The 5,950-nt window shown below is 58.7% G+C and overlaps 2 non-coding genes and 1 pseudogene across 2 annotated transcripts; all 3 read left to right on the forward strand.

The window, feature by feature from the left end:
• Nucleotides 1-528: 528 nt before the first annotated feature.
• On the forward strand, nt 529-2,438 carry LOC124571632. Its single transcript, XR_006971950.1, has one exon. It is a non-coding gene; the product is annotated as a small subunit ribosomal RNA (ribosomal RNA).
• Nucleotides 2,439-2,789: 351 nt separating this feature from the next.
• Nucleotides 2,790-2,944, forward strand: LOC124571615. The gene has a single exon (XR_006971935.1). It is a non-coding gene; the product is annotated as a 5.8S ribosomal RNA (ribosomal RNA).
• Nucleotides 2,945-3,132: 188 nt separating this feature from the next.
• The window catches only part of LOC124571595, a 4,799-nt pseudogene continuing 1,981 nt past the window's right edge, over nt 3,133-5,950 (forward strand).

A 5,950-nucleotide genomic window follows, 5' to 3' on the forward strand; every position in this document is an offset into this window, starting at 1 on the left:
GCTGAGGATGCGCCGCCGCCCGGCGCTCGGCGCCGCGACGCCGTCTGCTGCTCGGTCGCCTCTGCGGTTCTCGCAGGTGGTTTGTATCGCAGCTGTGCGGACGTGTTGGCGCGTGCGCTGTGCTGGGAGAGTTCGCTTCGGCACCCAAGTGGGGCTTTTGTCCTTCTGTGGCGCTGGCGTTGGAGCTGCCGGTCACCGTAGGTGGCGCGTGTTGTCTCCCGCCGGCAATGCCACGACAGCACGCTCCCGGGCCTCTGTCGGCAGCGGCAAGCTCAGTTGGGAGCACGGGTGGTCGCACCTAAAGCGTCTACTCGCCAAACTCCGGGCGATTGCGCCTCTCTCGAACCCGACCAAGTACTTAGGACGGCGCTGCGCGCCGCCGGGACCTGAGAGGGTTTCGAGGTGTATTGTGCAGGGGAGCTCAGCCTCCTCCTGTTTGCAGAATAATTGAGCGGACGCTTGCGTGTTCGCGCGGGCCCCCGGGACACACTCCCGGGCGGCCGGCTGCTCAGCTCTAGTTGACGCAGCTCCCTGGTTGATCCTGCCAGTAGTCATATGCTTGTCTCAAAGATTAAGCCATGCATGTCTCAGTACAAGCCGCATTAAGGTGAAACCGCGAATGGCTCATTAAATCAGTTATGGTTCCTTAGATCGTACCCACGTTACTTGGATAACTGTGGTAATTCTAGAGCTAATACATGCAAACAGAGTCCCGACCAGAGATGGAAGGGACGCTTTTATTAGATCAAAACCAATCGGTCGGCTCGTCCGGTCCGTTTGCCTTGGTGACTCTGAATAACTTTGGGCTGATCGCACGGTCCTCGTACCGGCGACGCATCTTTCAAATGTCTGCCTTATCAACTGTCGATGGTAGGTTCTGCGCCTACCATGGTTGTAACGGGTAACGGGGAATCAGGGTTCGATTCCGGAGAGGGAGCCTGAGAAACGGCTACCACATCCAAGGAAGGCAGCAGGCGCGCAAATTACCCACTCCCGGCACGGGGAGGTAGTGACGAAAAATAACGATACGGGACTCATCCGAGGCCCCGTAATCGGAATGAGTACACTTTAAATCCTTTAACGAGTATCTATTGGAGGGCAAGTCTGGTGCCAGCAGCCGCGGTAATTCCAGCTCCAATAGCGTATATTAAAGTTGTTGCGGTTAAAAAGCTCGTAGTTGGATTTGTGTCCCACGCTGTTGGTTCACCGCCCGTCGGTGTTTAACTGGCATGTATCGTGGGACGTCCTGCCGGTGGGGCGAGCCGAAGGCGTGCGACGCGCCTCGTGCGTGCTCGTGCGTCCCGAGGCGGACCCCGTTGCAATCCTACCAGGGTGCTCTTGAGTGAGTGTCTCGGTGGGCCGGCACGTTTACTTTGAACAAATTAGAGTGCTTAAAGCAGGCAAGCCCGCCTGAATACTGTGTGCATGGAATAATGGAATAGGACCTCGGTTCTATTTTGTTGGTTTTCGGAACCCGAGGTAATGATTAATAGGGACAGGCGGGGGCATTCGTATTGCGACGTTAGAGGTGAAATTCTTGGATCGTCGCAAGACGAACAGAAGCGAAAGCATTTGCCAAGTATGTTTTCATTAATCAAGAACGAAAGTTAGAGGTTCGAAGGCGATCAGATACCGCCCTAGTTCTAACCATAAACGATGCCAGCCAGCGATCCGCCGCAGTTCCTCCGATGACTCGGCGGGCAGCCTCCGGGAAACCAAAGCTTTTGGGTTCCGGGGGAAGTATGGTTGCAAAGCTGAAACTTAAAGGAATTGACGGAAGGGCACCACCAGGAGTGGAGCCTGCGGCTTAATTTGACTCAACACGGGAAACCTCACCAGGCCCGGACACCGGAAGGATTGACAGATTGATAGCTCTTTCTTGATTCGGTGGGTGGTGGTGCATGGCCGTTCTTAGTTGGTGGAGCGATTTGTCTGGTTAATTCCGATAACGAACGAGACTCTAGCCTGCTAACTAGTCGCGTGACATCCTTCGTGCTGTCAGCGATTACTTTTCTTCTTAGAGGGACAGGCGGCTTCTAGCCGCACGAGATTGAGCAATAACAGGTCTGTGATGCCCTTAGATGTTCTGGGCCGCACGCGCGCTACACTGAAGGAATCAGCGTGTCTTCCTAGGCCGAAAGGTCGGGGTAACCCGCTGAACCTCCTTCGTGCTAGGGATTGGGGCTTGCAATTGTTCCCCATGAACGAGGAATTCCCAGTAAGCGCGAGTCATAAGCTCGCGTTGATTACGTCCCTGCCCTTTGTACACACCGCCCGTCGCTACTACCGATTGAATGATTTAGTGAGGTCTTCGGACTGGTACGCGGCATTGACTCTGTCGTTGCCGATGCTACCGGAAAGATGACCAAACTTGATCATTTAGAGGAAGTAAAAGTCGTAACAAGGTTTCCGTAGGTGAACCTGCGGAAGGATCATTACCGACTAGACTGCATGTCGTTCGATGTGCGTGTCGTGTCGCGCAACACGCTACCTGTACGGCTCGCAGTAGCCGTGCGCCGCGTGCGGAACCACGCGTGCTTCTCAAAACTAACGCCAATGTTGTGTGGTACGAGCGCTGAAGCGCTGGAGCGGCTGGCCTGCGGCACCTGGCGCCTGGCGCCGGTTTTGAATGACTTTCGCCCGACTGCCTGTCCGCTCCGGTGTGGAGCCGTACGACGCCCATCGGCCGTGAGGCCGTTGGACACAGAACGCTTGAACAGGGGCCGCCACACGCCTACGTCCCGCCTATGCAACTGTCTTGAAAGAGACAGTGGAAACTAAGAAAAGATCACCCAGGACGGTGGATCACTCGGCTCGTGGGTCGATGAAGAACGCAGCAAATTGCGCGTCGACATGTGAACTGCAGGACACATGAACATCGACGTTTCGAACGCACATTGCGGTCCATGGATTCCGTTCCCGGGCCACGTCTGGCTGAGGGTCGGCTACGTATACTGAAGCGCGCGGCGTTTGCCCCGCTTCGCAGACCTGGGAGCGTCGCGGCCGCCTGTGGGGCCGGCCGCGCCTCCTGAAACGTGCGATGCGCGCCCGTCGCCTGGCGGTTCGCATACCGGTACTTACTCGGTAGCGTGCACAGCCGGCTGGCGGTGTGGCGTGCGACACCTCGTACAACGACCTCAGAGCAGGCGAGACTACCCGCTGAATTTAAGCATATTACTAAGCGGAGGAAAAGAAACTAACAAGGATTCCCCCAGTAGCGGCGAGCGAACAGGGAAGAGTCCAGCACCGAACCCCGCAGGCTGCCGCCTGTCGTGGCATGTGGTGTTTGGGAGGGTCCACTACCCCGACGCCTCGCGCCGAGCCCAAGTCCAACTTGAATGAGGCCACGGCCCGTAGAGGGTGCCAGGCCCGTAGCGGCCGGTGCGAGCGTCGGCGGGACCTCTCCTTCGAGTCGGGTTGCTTGAGAGTGCAGCTCCAAGTGGGTGGTAAACTCCATCTGAGACTAAATATGACCACGAGACCGATAGCGAACAAGTACCGTGAGGGAAAGTTGAAAAGAACTTTGAAGAGAGAGTTCAAAAGTACGTGAAACCGTTCTGGGGTAAACGTGAGAAGTCCGAAAGGTCGAACGGGTGAGATTCACGCCCATCCGGCCACAGGCCTCCGCCCTCGGCAGATGGGGCCGGCCGCCCGCGCGGAGCAATCCGCGGCGGGGTCGTGTCCGGTTGCCTTTCCACTCGCCGCGGGGTGGGGCCGTTCCGGTGTGCGGTGGGCCGCACTTCTCCCCTAGTAGGACGTCGCGACCCGCTGGGTGCCGGCCTACGGCCCGGGTGCGCAGCCTGTCCTTCCGCGGGCCTCGGTTCGCGTCTGTTGGGCAGAGCCCCGGTGTCCTGGCTGGCTGCCCGGCGGTATATCTGGAGGAGTCGATTCGCCCCTTTGGGCGCTCGGGCTCCCGGCAAGCGCGCGCGGTTCTTCCCGGATGACGGACCTACCTGGCCCGGCCCCGGACCCGCGCCGCTGTTGGCTCGGGATGCTCTCGGGCGGAATAATCGCTCCCGTCAGCGGCGCTTCAGCTTTGGACAATTTCACGACCCGTCTTGAAACACGGACCAAGGAGTCTAACATGTGCGCGAGTCATTGGGCTGTACGAAACCTAAAGGCGTAATGAAAGTGAAGGTCTCGCCTTGCGCGGGCCGAGGGAGGATGGGGCTTCCCCGCCCTTCACGGGGCGGCGGCCTCCGCACTCCCGGGGCGTCTCGTCCTCATTGCGAGGTGAGGCGCACCTAGAGCGTACACGTTGGGACCCGAAAGATGGTGAACTATGCCTGGCCAGGACGAAGTCAGGGGAAACCCTGATGGAGGTCCGTAGCGATTCTGACGTGCAAATCGATCGTCGGAGCTGGGTATAGGGGCGAAAGACTAATCGAACCATCTAGTAGCTGGTTCCCTCCGAAGTTTCCCTCAGGATAGCTGGTGCTCGTACGAGTCTCATCCGGTAAAGCGAATGATTAGAGGCCTTGGGGCCGAAACGACCTCAACCTATTCTCAAACTTTAAATGGGTGAGATCTCCGGCTTGCTTGATATGCTGAAGCCGCGAGCAAACGACTCGGATCGGAGTGCCAAGTGGGCCACTTTTGGTAAGCAGAACTGGCGCTGTGGGATGAACCAAACGCCGAGTTAAGGCGCCCGAATCGACGCTCATGGGAAACCATGAAAGGCGTTGGTTGCTTAAGACAGCAGGACGGTGGCCATGGAAGTCGGAATCCGCTAAGGAGTGTGTAACAACTCACCTGCCGAAGCAACTAGCCCTGAAAATGGATGGCGCTGAAGCGTCGTGCCTATACTCGGCCGTCAGTCTGGCAGTCATGGCCGGTCCTTGCGGCCGGCCGCGAAGCCCTGACGAGTAGGAGGGTCGCGGCGGTGGGCGCAGAAGGGTCTGGGCGTGAGCCTGCCTGGAGCCGCCGTCGGTGCAGATCTTGGTGGTAGTAGCAAATACTCCAGCGAGGCCCTGGAGGGCTGACGCGGAGAAGGGTTTCGTGTGAACAGCCGTTGCACACGAGTCAGTCGATCCTAAGCCCTAGGAGAAATCCGATGTTGATGGGGGCCGTCATAGCATGATGCACTTTGTGCTGGCCCCCGTTGGGCGAAAGGGAATCCGGTTCCTATTCCGGAACCCGGCAGCGGAACCGATACAAGTCGGGCCCCTCTTTTAGAGATGCTCGTCGGGGTAACCCAAAAGGACCCGGAGACGCCGTCGGGAGATCGGGGAAGAGTTTTCTTTTCTGCATGAGCGTTCGAGTTCCCTGGAATCCTCTAGCAGGGAGATAGGGTTTGGAACGCGAAGAGCACCGCAGTTGCGGCGGTGTCCCGATCTTCCCCTCGGACCTTGAAAATCCGGGAGAGGGCCACGTGGAGGTGTCGCGCCGGTTCGTACCCATATCCGCAGCAGGTCTCCAAGGTGAAGAGCCTCTAGTCGATAGAATAATGTAGGTAAGGGAAGTCGGCAAATTGGATCCGTAACTTCGGGATAAGGATTGGCTCTGAGGATCGGGGCGTGTCGGGCTTGGTCGGGAAGTGGGTCAGCGCTAACGTGCCGGGCCTGGGCGAGGTGAGTGCCGTAGGGGTGCCGGTAAGTGCGGGCGTTTAGCGCGGGCGTGGTCTGCTCTCGCCGTTGGTTGGCCTCGTGCTGGCCGGCGGTGCAGGATGCGCGCGCCTGCGCGGCGTTCGCGCCCCGGTGCTTCAACCTGCGTGCAGGATCCGAGCTCGGTCCCGTGCCTTGGCCTCCCACGGATCTTCCTTGCTGCGAGGCCGCGTCCGCCTTAGCGTGCTCCTCCGGGGGCGCGCGGGTGCGCGGATTCTCTTCGGCCGCCATTCAACGATCAACTCAGAACTGGCACGGACTGGGGGAATCCGACTGTCTAATTAAAACAAAGCATTGCGATGGCCCTAGCGGGTGTTGACGCCCTGTGATTTCCACTACATTGGACT

The sequence above is a fragment of the Schistocerca americana genome, unplaced genomic scaffold (assembly GCF_021461395.2).
Source record: "Schistocerca americana isolate TAMUIC-IGC-003095 unplaced genomic scaffold, iqSchAmer2.1 HiC_scaffold_177, whole genome shotgun sequence".
In the NCBI taxonomy this organism is placed as follows: Eukaryota; Metazoa; Arthropoda; class Insecta; order Orthoptera; family Acrididae; genus Schistocerca; species Schistocerca americana.